Raw genomic sequence first — 19,133 nt, 5'->3', positions numbered from 1 at the left:
TCACTTAGTGATCTAATATAGCTGCTGTGTGGCACGCTGACTGACTGCTCGCCGCCGTGCATTTCCTGCCAACGCTGTAGCGGCTGCTGCGTTGCATGATGCTGTGGCAACGATAATGTTCTCGTCGTGCTTACACTTTGCATATAAACGGGCGCGCTAATGGACACCAAAGGTGACAGCAAGTGTTTGACTAAATTGACAGCAACAAAAACAACAAGAAAGCTGGTAGAAACTGTAACGCGCTTACCCAGAAAGACCTGCGTTGAGCCCTCAGCGTGCCAAAGAAGGCGCTGGAAAATTGAAATAAATGTTGCAGCGCATACTGTGGCTGCAACGCAAAGTGTTAAAGAGTGGCAATAAGTTGCTACAGCCAACACGACTAGCCTGCAACACGTTGCTGCATTACTTTATTTATTTGTGGCAACTGCTTTATTCTCGCGCTGACAATGAGTTTGGGCGAACCGTGACAATTTTTCCATCAACTTCACGACCAAAAACGTTGCGGTACAATAAAATAACCGCAAAGCAAATGTTGCACTATGCACTAGCAGTACTTGCAACATGCCACTGTGGCAGCTGAGGCGTTGGCTGCGGTGGGTGTGTGGAATACAAAGCAAGGTTTTGCCAAAATGAGTGCAACCATTGAAGGTTTTGCGGCTTTTGGGTGGCAGGTGTTGTTGTAGCCACCTTTATGCACTTACGTGTGTGTGTGTGCTTGTGTGCATGCACTTATTGTTAAGTTAATAGCGTGATGCATTAGAAAATAGCGTCTGCTTCTGGAGGCAGAAGATGCATTAGCTGTTGCTGCTGCTGTTGCAACTTTTGTCCAGCAACTAATGACATTTGTCGTACTGTTGTCACTTTGTGGCCCTTATAGCCTGCATATTCTGCTATTTCTAAGTATTTCGCTCCTTTATTGCTTCCTACGATTGTTCTACACAGACACACACATATTCACCCATACATACATATATACATAGGTTTTTGTGTATTTGTGCTGCATCAGCATTTTGGTGCACCTTAGCGAGGTTAATGACGTCGAAAATTGCCAAAACGTGCTGGCTACTCGCCACTGGACGCTTAGTCGTGTCGATCAGCGCGATGTTATGATAAATTTAGTGTTGAAGCGGGTGTTTGAAAAATTACACAAGGTGGCAAAATGGAACTGTAGCGTTGTGGTAGTGCCTTTTGCTTTTTTATATCCAAGCGTAAAATATTTCGAAGGATTTTTCACTTAGTTTTTTTCATATAACCTTTTTGTACAATGTTTGGGTTAGTTCATACCTTTATATAACCAATTTTGGTATTGGTTCTGAACCAAACGGAAAGTAAAAAAAACAAGGCACACTATTAGCTTCGGTTGAACGAAGCTGTAATACTCTTTACAAATAAAGAAGAATTTAATTTTTATTGTTCAGTTTATATGGCAGCTATATATTATAGTAGTCCGATCTAGAAAAATTTTTCAGATACTGTAGCATTTTTAGGTTAATAATCAATGCCAAACTTCGTGATGATATCTTCTTGAATAAAAAAGTTTTTTATTAAAGGACTTGAGCTGGATCGGTCCGTTTATATGGCAGCTATATCATGTAGTAGTCCGATTTCGGCCGTTACTACAAATTAACTACTTCTTAGAGAGAAAAGAACGGGTACACAATTTCAGAGTGATATCTCAAAAACTCAGGAACTATTTCGTGTATATACAGACAGACGGACAAGCGGATATGGCTGAATCAACGCAGTTCTCCACGCTGATCCTGTATGAATGGTACATAACGAATAACGTATGTAATGATTCATAAGGCTTATATTCCAGAAAATATTCTAGAAATAAGGAAAAAGGAGCTAAGCCTATGATAAATACCTTCGGTAGGTGGCGCTGAAATCGAATAATTAACAAAAATCGTATTTTTGGTTCTATATTGGGCAAATTCTAGATATATCCAGATAAGAGAAATGAAAATGCACTATCGAATCTCTAGACTAGGTAGCGCCAAAATCTATTTATTACAATAATCATTCAAATGATACACGTTCGTTCTTCAAACTGAAAGAAATCCCAACGAAAGTCCTTCGGTAAATGACGTGAAGTTCGAATTATTACAAAAAAACTACAATTGATCTACCTTAAATTATACTCGAGAAAGACTGGCAAGACAAAAGAAATTTGCGCCAGGCAAATTATCAAATTAATTTCTAACACCGTATTTAATGATCCGGTAGTACCCATATTCATTGTTTATATTGGTAAGAGATAAAGAAAGGGAGGATTCGTGAAAAAAGCTGCCGCTAGATGGCGCTGAAGTCGATTATAAATAAAAATATATTTATATTTACTTGGCACTAGGTTTGAAGTATTACCAAAAACTTCATTATGGACTCTGTTTTCACATCTAAGGGATATAGGTATACTGCAAAGAAAGCGGTAATAATAAAGAATGATGTTAATGGCTGGTCAATTCATTAAAATGTTTAAATTTGTTACTCTGGAGCGTAGAGAAAACTAACCGTTTTTTATTTTATATAAAAAATTGTTCAATTGAAGGCTTTCCAACAAATATTCGAATACATTCAGTATATAGCATATGTGCAATAATTTCTTGTCCATAAAAAACTGCAATCGGATCCGTTTATAATTTTTATCTAATAACATATATATGCTAAATTACTTAATTTCAAATAACATTATTCGAACCCTATACCCATTTTTTCTCACAGTAAATCTTCTTGTCATTGTTCCTAATCTCACACTTTCATCTCAGTCACTTGTTTTCTCATTTATTTTGCGTTTCTTTTCGCGAAACCAGTCAACACCGGCTGCCAAATATGCTTGTTCGCTAAATGATGCAACAAAATTAGCATTAAAATACATTTAAATAGCAATAAAACAACAAATATGGCATATGAGCGCATCAAATAACTGTTAAATCATTACTCCATATTCTCAAATACGGCGTAAACAACAAAATATGACTCACGCTCTGGCGTCTGTGCGCCGTTCTGGTGAGTGGAATTATTCAAACGGGTCTTTAATTATATGACACGGCACAAAATTAGTTTTCGGAATTCCCATCTATGAGTATTTAGATAAATATATCATTTAAAGTAAGAATTTTTTTTAGTAGCTAGAAGATCAGCGTACCCAGTCGGTTTTAATGATTGGAAATATGCACATTTAATTATATATGTTAACATATAATTATATATTTTAACTGCAACACTTTTTTATAGAAAGCAGATATAACTTTAGGAAGCAACAGCAGTCAAACATAGTGCTGAATAATTAAAAATAATTAGAAATTAAATTAAGTTCGGCCGGAAAAAAATTGCAAATGCTGGTGCTGGTTCCCACTGTTCAGAGCGGATTTTTGTAATACTTAGATTGTTTCTTTCTATTTGTTAACAAAAGTAAGCACTTAAATCAAAAATTCAAAATTTCAAGGGTTAGCAGAAAAGCAATCAACAAGGATACGATACGGATATTAAATTCATATTGTTTGTTCTAATTGTTTGGTTTGGTTTGTCTAATTGCCTAACAAATTTTATGAAAAAGGCTTTAGCTTTAGTATATATCTATATTTATGCCACTATATGAATTTTTCAAATCAAAATCCGACGTCGCAAGCCCGATGCGCCGTAGAACTAATTTGGGCTCACTGCCAATAAGTTTAAAAAACATTTATTCTAACAACTCTTGCAGATCCTTACAAAAATTAATGAAATTGCTCTCTAATATGGATGAGGATAACACTGATTCTATATGATATTGTTGTTTATCTTTATCAAAGGTAAAGAATATCTGGAACAGTGAACAATTTCTAGTTCACTTCACTCCTCTCTATTTCAATTCCTTCTCCTATTCGGTCATAACTACTTATAAAATGAGGTTAAAATAGCATTTCCGTTATTTACATTTGTAATAAAGTCAAAGTTATATAATAATAAATCCATTCCATCCAACTATTATCCAGATTAATCTGGTTTTATAAGACAGAATAGTAGTTCCATATCTTATACCCAAAGATTTTTCTATTCTCCCTCTCCTATGCATTATCACCTGCAACTTTTGCTGCCCTCTGCGCCAATTCTCAATTAATTAGCCACAAATATTTATGTACTAACAGCAGTATTTCGCATTTGCAAATCAGCAATTTACATAGTTGTGCAATAAACAGTGATGCGCCCTCGATGCGTTGTTTGCTTAGCTTGCTTAGCGCTAACAGAATGGCATTTGTTGTTTTAGTATCACGTCATGTTCTCATAGACATCAATTTTATGTAAATGCGCGCATATTTGCATAACCAATTGCACTGCCGCTGACCAGCGCTTGTGATGCGTTCATGCTTTTAATTGCATATTCATAGAGAGCCAGAAAACACCAATACATACAGATACGCTAAATGCGCTGCTAAGTGCCGCACTATGGTTGGCCAACGTGGGCGCGCAAGGAGAGCTATTTGCCATTGCCTTACTTGTGATTTATAATACACGAATGTACTGTGGAGGCGTGGCTTATAATGCAATTTTTCGCTGGAAAAACTAGATAAAAGCGTTGAATGTGAAAGTATCAGGTTATGCTGGTAGTTGCAGAAGTATCATTAAATCAAAGGAAGGTAAACGAGGTGTGTGGGGTTTTGAACATTTGGGTGTTTAAAAATAATATATTTCCGTTAAATTTTTGTCAACTAACGCCGCCAGTATTGCTTTTATTTATTTATTTTTGTAAATTTTTATGTTAAATGGTAGCCACAAACAAACCTCGTACACGTGTATATAACATGAAAAAATAAAAATGTAATAATCTCAAAATTAATATACTAGTAATTATGCTGTCTAAGAATATAATTTAACGCATACTTTACTGGAAGGTTACTTATTATAGAGGAAGTTTATTTTTTAACTGATGGTCAGAGTTTGGTAAGAAATTTTGGATTAAAAAATAATTTAGATTTTTCAATTAAACTTTATTTTTAAATTCCCAAATTGAAACTAGAAATTGGAAGTTTATATATTGAGCCCAAAGTCAGATTTCGAAATTGATATTATTTTTTTTTTAATTCGAAAATTGCAGTAAAAATTTTTATTTGCAACATAAAAGCTTGTACGAAAAGGAGTAAAGAAAGGAAAGCTGTTCATATTTCTAACTAAAACACTACAGTTTAAAGTAATTAAATGTAAATAGGACAAAAAGTGTTAAGCTACATACAAATGTAGGTATGTTGAAATTTAATTAAAAAAAACTGGCTTTCCCTTTAAAAATATAACCAAAATGTTAGAACAAAAAGTGCGAAATATTTTGAAATCCGTTTTTTACTTTGGTATATTAACTTGGAAGTAAAGTATTTTTCCATACTGTATCGTATTTAGAATTAAAATTTAATTTTTTAATTTTTAGGGTTAAAAACTTAATTTTAAAATTTCAGTTCGGTTCTTGGGTTTAAAAATTCGCTAATTATTTATATATAAGAGTTTTGGGACTAAAATCTAAACAAAAAATTGTTTTAAATATTAAATAAATTATCTTTGAGGTCACACAGTCGTCACTTTGGAGTAACTTTGTTGCTATTTTAATTTTCCGAAAAATATCGCTGAAATGCATTTTTTGTATCTCTAAAAAATTAAATAACTTTGGCCAGACTAAGAAATTATTATGCTAAAAGTAAAATTCTTTTCACACAGGAGTAAGCAAAATTTGCTGCAGAATTGCCAAACTCATTTTTATACTAAAAAGCTGATATTTTCAACTACTGTGTACAGTGGTAATAAAAGTAAATAAAACTGCTGGGCCGATAATTTTGTGTAAACATGCCTTAAATTTCATACCACTATATAAGAGCATGAAATATAAATAAGAATTTTATTACAAGGGTTTCTGGTTTCACACCTGTTGAGAGCATCTTTTGAAATGAACGTTGCAAAATATATTTCCCTATATATTGAGATAGTAAATAAAAATCAAGCTTTCGATTGTGGTGTTATAAAGATGGTTGCTGCCAAAGTAAAGCAGCATGTGCCAAGTAGGTAGTATTGGAACTTAAATTGCTTTCAATATATGCCAAGCTATTTTTCTAGGTATAGAGCAGCAGACTTTATTTTTGATATAAATTACAATAGTATCTCTTAGAAATTCGTTCACTATTATTAACATAAAAATTACCTCTGTGTTAGCAATGCCATTTTAAAGCTAATTCGCATCACTTTTAAATATAAAAATAAAACAATGCGGACTTGAAAGGAACATTCCGTTCTTTTATGTGCTAAGGAGAACATTTTTGCAGATGCTTTCTTTGTTATGCTAAATTTATGAAGTATTAATTTTACTGCTGTATAATGTTTTTGTTGCTCATATTGTAAACGATATGAAAGTATGACGTCAGCCAAGGCTATACAATTTAAATGGAAGCAAAAATATGAATATCAAAATGGTTCTTTAAAAGAGCTAAGAAAATGTTAACAACATTTGAAATTAGATATGTAACGGTAAATTGTGATGTAAAATTAAATTGGGTAAGAAAAATTAAATGCAAGTGGCAGTGAGAGATAGCAATAGCTAAATATTTATTGGAAGCAAAATGAGGCGCTGGTGGCAAAACTGAAAATTGTGGCATTGAAACCAAAAAATTAAAAAAAATTTATTAAGTTTTACTTAAAATTTTAATATGTTTTCTATTTGGTTTTCTAACTTGTTTATGCTTTTCACAATTTTTATATTATCGAAGGCGTTCACCATAACAAAAGATCAAAAACAAATTATACATACATACCATACATTCAGGCTCTCTACTATAAACTAAAATATTTAATGTTGCATCAAATAAAATCAGGTCGTCTGCAAAGCTAACTAAATAAAGGCAAAGCAAATTAATAACAATTATTAATAACTGTCATGTAGGCAGTGTAACAAATCAAAAGGTATGCCAGCAGAGGCAAACAAAAGTGGGCAGCAATATTTTAGCTTACAACGCAAGCAGAAAAGCAGCGCGAAGTGGTGGCAAAGCAAATAAAAAGTAATGTTTTTAATTTGGCGTGAAATACGGAAGTGAAATGAAAAAAGTGTTGGGAAAGAGGGAGAAGAGCGAAGCTCAACTATATATAAGATTTATTTGATATGTGAGAGCACAGAGTTATAAAATTGAAGTTAAAGAGTTAGTCAAGTCGTTTACTTATGTTTTTGGTAGAAGATTTATGTTATTTACAAAAAATAATAATATAAACAAATTTTGAAAAAAATATTTTTTTTTTACTTTGAATATCGCAGCACAACACTTAATATCTAAACAAAAACGTATTTTGAACTTTCCAATCAACTGAAGTGAAAAGCGTTTTGATCAGAATAAATTTATATAGCTTATATAACCAATAAGCGGTTATTCATTAAGAGTGAGAGATTTTAAAAATTTTGCGAAAAAGCTTTGCTGCACAGCGTAAGTTTATAAACTTTTAATTTGTAATTAATTTGTAATTTCAATATATTTGATACTATTTTTTATATAAATGTTAAATACTAATAGCAGTTATTACGTCGAGTATTAGCATTACATTTACTAACTTGTTAAAGTAGTCTTTTGTTAATATGTTTTTATTACTACTTATATCTATGTGATTGTGATAACTTCGATTTTGACGCAGGTAAATCAATTTGCATTTTCGAAAACACTCATTTGGATAAAACAAATGTTTGAAATAAATTAAAAAAAAAAAATTTTAATATAAAACATTTCGATTTCACTTGAAATTTTATCAATTCGATCAAAATCCCAGTAGTAAAAGTCCAGCCATTATTCAATATAATAAAAAATTTTGTTGCACAGTGCAATTTGCAAAAGTTTTTTTTTTCAATAAACTTTGATAACTATTAATATAGCGTATATGATAAATATTAAGAAATAATTAAACATTTCTAAACAAAAATATGTTGCACAGTGTAATTTTCAAGTATTATTTTATAACGCTTACCACATAACTAAACTCTTATAACAATAAAGTTGCGAAATATGATTAATTTTATGTATTAACTCATCATTTCTCCGAAAAACGATGATCAAGTTCGTTGCTTAAGTCTTTTGTATGCACAGATCTTGAATTTGTAAATGGAATTTAAAGCGCGGATATATGTGGCAATATGTGCGCACAATACACCCACTACACTTTTTCCCGAGCAAATAATATTAATAACAACAACAAAATACAAAAACACAAAAATGCAACAAAAATAAGGACTTGAAACCCGATTTGGTTGCCGCTATTTGCTTGCATTGGCACGTTGTTCTCAATTTTTATAACTTTATTTCAACAGCGCGTTTTCGTGTTATAAAATCGCAGCGAATGCGAGGGAGAGAAACAATAAATGCATGCAAGAAATTATACAGAAACAATGTAAAGTAAAAACAAATATAAAAACAAAAATAAGAAGTGCTTATAAAAATTAAATGATAACAGCGAACTGCTGCGACCACAATAAAAAAAAAAGCACGACCAAGCGCCTGCAAACGGACAATAAGTGCTCCAAATTTAATGCCAAATTACCGTTTTATGCCGGCCAAGGAGCGTACGGCAACAACAACAACAACCATATATGTATATGAAAATGAAGCAACACAGTGAAGAAGCTGAGAATCAGCAAGCAAAAAACTACTAAATAAAGTGGAAGAAAGTCGCTTGTAGTTGCAGCGTGTGGCGTGAAATCACTGCCAATGCGCGGCAGCAGCAACAACAAATGCACGGCCACGACCTACAAAAGGGTACAACAGAAGCGTATAAAATAAATGCCAAAGTGCCTGCAATCAGTCGACGCAACAAAAAAAAAAAGAGAATTGAGAAAAAATTACAGTGAAGGCATAACAATAAGCAGCATTGGAAAAATCCAAGACCAGAAGTTCAAAACAACAATAACAAAAACAAAGGCGAACAGCCGAATTGCTGCGAACGGCAACAAAGGATGCTGGACTGGCAATCAAGTGGAGCTGGCAGTCGTTGTAGTGGCAGAAATAAAAGCAACACACACATCAATATATATACGTACACGTATACTTACTCAGCTATACAGAGAAGGAATAAGTGTGCACTAGCGCCCGCTGCCTGCATTCTGTGCTGAGGTTTAAGCTTTAGCATATTTTTTTTGTTTTTTGTTATCTTTGGCGTAGACAAAATGAAGCAACAACGCGCATAACAATTACAAAAACAATAACAATAACAGTGTGATTTTGCCTCTTTGGTCCCTGATCTTCGATTGCTAGTTGTATTGGCATATCGGTGAAAATGGTAATGACTTGCGCTATGTCTTGATAATAGAAATGAATTGGAAAAAGACTTAAGCAACGAACTTGATTTCTAGAAAAATACTTTTTTTCGCAGTAAAAATAGATTTTGTTTTAATATTATATTAAAAATATTCTTTTTAAATAATATTTTGTTTGTGAAAAATATTTTTATGTTAAAAATTTTTCTATTTAATTTTATTTGGTCAAAAAATTTGTTAAATTTACGAATCTTGTTTCAAGTTTTTGTTAGTTTCTGTTTTTGTTTTGTTTTGAAATTTTTTTTTATTATAATGTCATCGTTAGTAAAAGATAATTTGGTTATACTTGATGTTTAATTTTTTTTTGTTTTGAAAAATATTTTGATTAGTATGAAACTTATTTTAATATTACTTAAACTTGTGAGGAGGCTGCAACCTTTCATAAGCGTAATATATAAACTAATATTTGGAAAGATTTTTTTCACTTTTGTAATTACATTTTTTTTTCGTTTTTTAAATATTTTTTTGGTATATAATTGCATATATCATATATATATATATATATATATACCATTAACTAAACTGCTACCAGAGGAGTTACTCTTGATTTATTTCGGTCCTTTGTACTAACAATGTTTTTTAACGGAGGACTAGGCACACAGAAATTTAACAAAAAAATAAAAGTAAAAAATGATAATATAAATTAGAAAGACAATTTATGTTGGCAAATATTTTAATGTTATACTTTTGGCTGTTAAAAAATCTTTGAGGAATTTCAAACAACCCTTTGCCATTTAAAACGTGTCTGTAACCGTTTTTGTAAAAAAATATCATACATACATACAATTAGATATAAAATCAGCTTTTTGCATTTACAAAGACATTTTTTGTTGTTTCAAAAAAACTAGAGCACAAAATGCGTGAAAGAAAATTTGCATAATAATTGGTGTACTTCAAAGCGCTTATGCTTTGTTCCTTCACAAAAAGTTGTCGAACTGCTACAAATATAACACGCTGAAGTACTTTGACCATGCACTTAAACAATTGCTTTGTAGTATTTTCTCTGCTGACAGTTCGAGAGCACTCCAGTTTTAATTCTATTCCCTCCCTTGCTACTTTATTGTTTTGCTTTTTGTTATGCTTTATTGAATTACCCTTTGATTGGGTGACAAGTTGTGATGTTGTTAAGTGTATACATGCGGTTTGTTGTTGTTGTCTGCAGAATTCGAAACAAAAATTTGCGTTGTGGGAAATAATAATGACAATGACAGTTTTTGTGGTGACCTTGAGCTCATCTTAGCGGAGTGGAGGAAGAGATAAAAGGCGGTAATGAGAAATTGAAAGAAGTTGGATAGAAAGGCAGGAGAATTGATTGCCCGTGGACGATAATAAAAATGCTGCAGGAGAAAATTTTGAAGAGAAAAATCTTGCTTAGCGCCAGACACATTGCTTTGCAGGAGATCAGCTATGAGAGTCAGGAATGGAAATTAATATATGGAAAATAGTTAGAAGTAGCGAATTATATATTTATACATCTGCAATAAAAGCAAAGCTCACTTAAATAAACTAGCCACATAACATCTTTAAATGAAGTTTGGTGACTGCGTAAAGTAATATCAAGAAACTAAAAGCAAATATAAATTGAAAAATATTTTTGTAATTTTAGTTCAAATCTGCGTTTTTTGAGACACACATTGTATAATTTATTAAAAAAAAAATAATTTTCAAACGTTGGCATTCGAACTAGCTCTTCTATAGAATAATTTAGAATTCAACTTTTTGTTTTTTCTTTTATAAAATTTATTTTGCTAGAACATGTTTATATACTCATTTCGTATGCATGTGTGCGCGTGCACTGCCATAGACGTGTTCATACCGTTACTTAGCTGCAACCGTTGGCATTATCAATGTAACAAATGTCAAGCAATAATTTATGATTTACGTAAATACAAAAGGAAAAATTAATATTGTACACAATAACAACAAAACACTTCCGTTGTAAACAATACCATAATTTAAATAATGTAAAATTATTTTTAATTTTTTTTTATATGAAGTTGTGAAAATAAATATATGTATTCTAATTATAAATACATTTTTCGAGCCATATTTAATTTTGAGTGTACTTATGCGTAAGCCATAGTAAAGAATATAGAATAAATAATATAAAATTATGGCTCAAAATTAAAAAAAAAAAATAAAAATACATTTTTTAGCTAAAATAAATAGAATTAAAAACCAAAAAAAAAATTTTTTTTGAATAAATAAGATTCAAAAAGCCATAATAAATTATTGCCAATGCGCCAACATTGCACCTAAAGGCCTGGAAAATTGGAGCATTAGGTGTTAAAATTGAAAATGAGATAACCAATTTGTAGAAACATTAACACATATGTCTTATGCTCGTTCAGCAGCGCCGGCCGAAACAAAAGATTTTTAATGAAACCGGTTCGCAGACGCATGCGCAGCTAACTAACTGCTGGTTTTTGTCACCAAACCGAAATAAATACATATATTTATTTTTTTTTCTGCGATACAATGCAAAAGACATAATGCTATGCTGCTAACGCTTATTTATTATGTTATCAAAAAAAATATATATATAAGTGGTGCACATTTATCAAAGCTTGTTTTAATGCTATTACGGCTAATCCTATGCAGACAAACACATTAGCAAACGAATAATACGCACACATACATAGGCATAGATTTTTTAAATATCTTAACAAATTAATAAATAAGAAAAACAAAACGTTAACTACAGCTGCACCGAAGTTATAATACCCTTCTCAGCTGCAATTGTTATAGCAACTATATGCATAACTAAATCTGAAGACATATTATATATGATATAGTAGCGCCATCTAAACTAGATGTTCGGAGTTGTTAATATTGACTTGGTCAATAATTCGTGCCAAATTTCATGGAGATATCTAGTGAGGTAAAAAAAATTTACATACAAGGACTTGATTTTGATATTCAATAGTCTTCCGATATCAGTAGTTCCGAAAAACGAGCAGCTTCTTGTGGAGAAAAGGATCACATCTATATCTCAAAAACTTACTGACATTTTTTTTATAGGGTCTCCGACGTTTCCTTCTAGGTGTTACAAACTTCATGCCAAATTTATTATACCTGGCTCTGTGTATAACTAACGAATTTCTATAGCATTTTTGTTAACTAGAAATTAATGTTTTTATGTAAATATATATGGTATGTGAGCGTGTATAGTCTTCTGTAGTCTCTCTCCATGCATATAGCCGGTTGCCTTTTAGCCACGACAATTTATTTATAAAAATGCGATCATTTTGCTATTAACTTGTAGTGCATTAATAATCGCGGCATGACACGTGTTTACATACACACAATCACACTTCTTAATCACATTTATGTGAGTACTATGCATATGTATGTGTGTAGAATATAATTGAATTAATATGCAAATAGCGCATCCCGTTTTAGTTGTTGTTGTATTTACACGTACTTTGTATCTCTCTGCCGTTTAGTAACACTAAAAAGCAACCACAACAATAAAAGCAATAATAGATAATGCTTCGAACTGGCGAGATTAATTTCTTCTTATACACAACACACTGTTCGCTCCAATTCATGGAATTAAGTTACAAATTGAACTGGTTTTTTACATTACAAATTGCGAGAATTAAAAACACGACAAACCAATTTATTATATAGCTGTTGTTGCTACACACAACAAAACTGTATTATATTAACTACATTTGAACAATTCGATATGTGGAAGGTTAAATGTTTTTGTAGGTTTGCGTATTATTAAGATTTTAACTTACGCTCCGAGAAAGCATCGTAACTTGTGCAAGGAAAGGTAGATTGTTTCACTGAATTTTTGTGAGGCTTCATAACCCTTAATATAGAGTCTATATACCATCTCTATAAACATGGTCTGCTCTTATTACCAACGTTATTACCTACCTGAAGAATTACATTTTCCGAAGAATGGAATCTGGTGTCAACCCGTTCTACAGTATCTTCTTTCTACAATCCCCTACTAAGCATCGTCAACAAAAAGGGTCTATTATTATGAGCCTTTATGATGTATTTGAAGTTTATTTTTCGCTGGAGTTCTATAACCGAAAATAAACTCCAAATACTGAAATTGGATACAAGTATAAGGTAATTGATCTTGAGATCATAAAAAGATCTCTTTTTGGAGTCTGTTAATACAATTTAATCTACCACGAAGAAGAGACATATATCGTTTCACGATAGTCGGGTCTACGTAGCCGGAACGGTCTCGGATTTCGTACGGCCAAGGACCGTAAACTCAGCAACACTTCATAGAATTATTTGTTGAAGATTTTCAGTTTTACAACAACAATAAAGAAGCACAAATTACCAAGGTTTAGAAACGATCGCACAAATAATTCAACAGAAACACGAAGTGCTACAGTTTAGACCAGGGGTTCCCAAATTAATTTAAAGACTACAATAAAACTCCAAAGCAAAATTAAATCACACAAATTTTGCATTGAAAATGAGGCAGAAATCGTTGACCAGAATTGCTGCTGAAAATCAGACATTGACGATATTCTAACGACTGTGTTTTAGTATGATAACAGTGTTTCAGTACTCCTGCTTAAAACACCAACTCAGATAAAGCTGCCTACAGTAGTTCAATTAATCTCTGATAATCTTACTAAGAGTTATGTCTGCAATATCTTTAAACTCTGAACAGGCAATATTAAGTTTGCCAGGTTGTGTGTAATACCCACAGGAAACGGCGGAGACACTTTAAAGTATATACAGAAATGATTAGCGTGACGATTTGAGTCGTGAGATACCGATCAGAAATTTTGCAGACATCTTTTTCTTCTAAAGGAACAGCTTATTTATCGGAACCGCCGATATCGGATAACTATCTTTTTATACTCTTTGGTGCTATAAAAGATGCACCAGTGAAGGGTATTATAGCTTTACTGCTACTTTTGGGAAACAAGAATTAAATTCAACACTGAGCTTTATTTTAAATTTTTTTTCGATGGACTCAAAGATCAAAAATATACAAAAAATCTCAGATCTACTGCAACCCTGCTGGTGGCCTAAGACTTCATAAAGAAAGTATGGGTTGAGCGATTGATGAGCTGACGCATTCGCTGAACAACTCTCCGACCTCCTAACAGTCGCCGAAGATTTCAACAACAGAGAGTCAAATGAGACATGAAGTGTTTGCACTAAACTTCCGATGTGCTACCAGAAGATACATATTTCTTAATAACCGATGATGCATAAAGCAACTAATTTATCTCTAACAATAATAACAATAAACGCGTAAAAATGTCTGCCACAAAAGTCGCACACCCGCAGCAAGCAGCAGTCGCCTAATTTACATTTCTGCATTTTTATTGCCACACAGAAGTGCTGCCAAAGCCACTGACGACAAAAGGGTCTGTACACTGCAGTAAAAGCACCACAAAAGTACAGTAAAGTAACGCAAAAAGACAAGCAGTAAAAGTCGTCGAGGCAAGAGTAACCAATGACCACTTGTTGTTGCAACAAAATAATTCAGTTGTCTGCGTTCTTTTTATTTATTTATTTTTCGTTGACAATTATTATATTATTTTCGTTTTGTTGTTGTAATTTTGTTGGTTTGACTGAAGTGCGTTGACGTGCGCGGCATGCAAATCGAGCGCATTTCTGCTTTTCAAGTGAAGAATTTTAGTGCCTTGGCACTTGCTAACGGAAATGACTGTGTCTGCTACCGGATGGCTGGAGAACAATGCGCTGTGCGTCTAAAATTCGTTGTGTACAAGGAAATGTCTTTGGCGCGTCGTGCGCCTCTGTGTACTTGCTTTGTTGCAATGTGCGCTTTCTACTAGGCATTTGCCACACAGCGCCCCGCTTGAGATGTATGTATATGCTTTTCCCTTGTTTTTAATAATTTCCCATAACACGAGGTGGCTACTTAAGACTTAAGTTTTTGTTTTCTGCTGGTGTGGCTGCTTTGGTTGCCTTAAGCCGCTGCAGTAGTTAAATTCGTGGGCAGGTACTTGCAACAAAATTTTATTGCTAGCAATATGCATAAATATTAATGTTGTGGGTTGATGACACATGCGGCCATTAGAAGCGATAAGCAGATATGCTGGTGAAATTGCTGCTTTGATTTGGGTGGAAACTTTGTAGATGCAGAGGGCTATACTAAGATGGGACTTAACGATGTGAAGTGCTTAAGTGGTCGCTAAAAATCATCCTTCTTTAGGTTGGCAAAGTACTATTGTAAGGCACACAAGAATTTTTATTAAAAAAATATTTACTTTTCTTAAATAAAAGTAATGAAAATTTTAAACTGTAAAAAAAATTAACATTTTATATAGAAGCTGCAATATAATAAGTTCGTATATATAAAATTTGTATGAAATATTATATAGCAAACTTCTAAATTAAAAAAAAATATATACATAAAATTTTAAATCTTTTTTCAAAACTTAAAAATTTTTTAAATAAAATTATAAGCAAACTTAAAAAAAAAATTGTTTTGGTATCAAAAGAAAAATTTTGAAAAACTGATAAAACCACATTTACTGATTTGAATTAAATTGAAATAAAAAAACACTAACTGAATATTTCATTACTTATATAAGTTTAAAATTTGAAAAAAAATAAATAAAAACAAAATAAAAGCGGTTGTTTTTGTAAACATATATGTTACTATTTTTCCATTAATATGAAAACTTAATATATTTTTTCAAAAATCAGATCACAAATTTTTGAAGAACTAATAAAAAAATTAAATAAGTTAAAATTTAGTTGCTTTTGAAAACAAATTATTTTAAACAAAATACAAATTTGAATTAAAATAAGTTTTAGTAAAAAAGCACACATCACAATTTGTTTGATTAAGTTTGTTTTACTAATAATAAAGCATATTTTTTTTAGTTTGATGTTTGAAAACAGTTAATTATGTTTTTTTTTTTGTAAAAAAAATAATGTTTAAAAAGCAAAACTAAACATTTTTTTAATGACATTTGTAAATGACATGTGTAAAAACTTTTTTATATACATTTTTTACAAATATTTTTTCAAACAATTTTAAATAAAATATTTTTTCTTATGTAAAAGTAAATAATAGTGATAAAAAAATATAATTAAAAATTTATTAAATGATATTTTAAAAAGTTTTCTAAATGACATTAGTCAAAACTTTTTGATGTCAATTTTGAACCAAAATTAAAATTTTTTAACATCAAAATAAATGTATGTCTAAAATTAATTAAAGGGATGTATATAAGATTAAGTTTACTAATTTTTTCGGATATAATAACTGTCTTTCTGATTTTATAAAATTGTTTATTTCACCAATAGCGTAAATATTCACTATTGGTTAAAAATTCAAAATTCAGAAAAAAACTTAAATAAAGAAAGTACTTATTTTTATAAAGGAAAAGTTGCAATGGATGAAAGGTTAAAGAAATAATATAAAAATCATTGCTTCATTTGAAAATTTGTATATAATTTTCAAGTTGAAAAAGCAGTCTTCTTTAACTAAATCAAAGGCGAGGAATATTTTCAGATTTATTCAAATATACCTAAAGACCAATATGGGGCTTAATAATTTATGGACTGTATTCACCCGTTCTCGTACCCAACTGCAGTATGTCCCACAACCTATGTCTATTCGGGATAATTACTCAGCCAATATAATTCACTATGAATATCAGTAGTTATGGAATAATATATACGGTGTAAAATTAACTTAGTCGAAAATTCTTAGATTATGTATTTGTTGTCTAAGGCAGGTATAGAACTGATGTTATCTATTTTTAGTACCATACAGTCACATTATTATCAAAAATAGATGAGCTGTTAGATTTATAAATTTGCTAATATATTTGGTATAGGTATAATCAGCTATAGGCATTAAGGGATTAAAAGTTAATGCGTTTAAAAAGTTATGATCTAATTTCGCCTGTTTTTAGAAGTCAGTTGCAACATGTAAAAAAGCAGTAGAAATCCTTCTATTTCGTGTAAATCTAAACTGTTATAAAAGCGTGTGAAGTGAATAATATATAAACAATTTGTGTCAAATTGTTCGAATAGTTGAGATATGAGAGTTTTATTTATAAAGCTATATTCAATTTATGTCCTAATTATGGCACTTTTTATACCCTCAACAGTATATAATAGGTTTGTAACGAAGTTTGTAACATGCAGAAGAAAACGGCGGAGATCCTATAAAATATATACAAATGATCAGCGTGACGCGCTGCCATACGAACTGACCAATCAAAATCAATACAAAGATTGCTATTTGCAATAAAAATACACCTGATAGGGGTATTATAGTTTCGACCTTAACGGGTTTTCTTGTTAGGTTTATGATTAAGGGTATTTTTGGGCATCGCAATAGTCCGATTATGTCCATCTGCAGCATTAACTTCCTTGGGTCGCTAAGTAATACACATACCAAGTTTTCAAAACAAATTTTAGTCATACTTAACTATTATCTATTTATTATGAAAAGCTCACATTCAGCATAAAAATGGCTTTATGGCATGCAATTACATATTTTTTATTATATATTATTTCTGGCTCATGGAAAGCAAACTGCAACGTTTGAAAGATTATATATTTTAATATTTAAAAAAAATTTCATTGTCGGCAATCTTTGCTCAAATTTAAGAGAAAAATTACATTTAACACACAACCAAATTTTCTGGTGAATTGTGTAGTGCGCAATATTTTCCGTGCTGCAGAAAATTGTTTCTAAAAATTCAAATGATACTAACCTTTTCTTTATTGTAAATTGACTAAAGCTGTTTGACTGCTGCCGCATAAATGACGAAATTATTCCCGAAACACTTTTTGAAAAAAAAACACAATATTTTTTAAAACTTGCAAAAATATCCACTTATTTGAAACTAGTTTATCATTCTTTGTATTATTTGTATATATAATACAAGAACAGAATTTAATATAAAATTTTTAATGCAGTTGAAGTCAAACAATTTTTTTTGCTTTTTATATTTTTTTTAGAATTTATTTTATTTGTTTAATGAAGTAACAATATAATATTTATTTTTGTTTTTAAATTAGTTTGAAGTCAGAAAACTTTGTCATATTTTTTCCTTTCATATAATAGCCTCCAACGTTTTCATGTTGATTTAAAATAATTTTCTATACTTTTTTTTAATATTTGTTGCTGCTTGAATATTAAAAGCCTATTTGTGGAGACTCTGCTTGTCTTACATTTTATATTGTTGTAGTTTTAATTTAATAAAATAATTGATTCATTATATTACAGTTTAAACATACTATTAAACACTTTAATTGTTACAAATATATATATGTTTTTTGTTCAAAATTATACTATATTTAGTTATGGCGTTTTCTGATATCTTTAAAAATTCTCTTCGATATTCCTTTTTCCTTTAAATGAAATTTTAATATATAAAATTCTTTTAACAAAATATTACAATATTTAGTTATAGCTTTTTTTAAGCTTTAAAAACTCTTTTCGGTTTTCACTTTTGCTATTTATGTTTATTTCAAAGAACATGTTAATGTATAGTTTCGTATTTATTTTGTGTAATTACATATTTTTGTATATCTTTTTTATAGTATTTTTTTTTATTTAACATAATTTCCTTTAGGTGTACTAAAGTGCTTTTAATTGCACATATATTCTCCAGCACTTTGCGCCAGAATATTTGCACGTCACACACACTACCGCAAGCGCCGAGCTTTTGCGCTGAATTCATGCGCAAATGACAATTAGAATTTCACTTTCACCCGGCCGAACGGTAAATACTACACAGTCAGGCAATTAATCAATTGTATGGGGCGCAGACGTACCGAAACTGCTATAAAATTGAACGCAGAAAACAGCGACGGCATTGGCTGTGATTTGCGCTTAGTTGAT

General features: G+C 31.1%; 1 protein-coding gene across 1 annotated transcript in view; it reads right to left on the bottom strand.

The window, feature by feature from the left end:
* eg (eagle) overlaps positions 1-18,228 on the bottom strand; it is a 44,087-nt gene extending 25,859 nt beyond the window's left edge. Inside the window, exon 1 of the mRNA XM_036358459.2 lies at positions 18,001-18,228. The gene's annotated coding sequence lies outside the window, so the exon portion shown is untranslated. The remainder of the gene's footprint in view (positions 1-18,000) is intronic.
* Between the last annotated feature and the right edge of the window lie 905 nt (positions 18,229-19,133).

The sequence above is a fragment of the Bactrocera oleae genome, chromosome 6 (assembly GCF_042242935.1).
Source record: "Bactrocera oleae isolate idBacOlea1 chromosome 6, idBacOlea1, whole genome shotgun sequence".
NCBI lineage: Eukaryota > Metazoa > Arthropoda > Insecta > Diptera > Tephritidae > Bactrocera > Bactrocera oleae.
The sequence above is the reverse complement of the archived record's forward strand: the minus strand, read 5'-3'. Positions and strand labels throughout refer to the sequence as shown.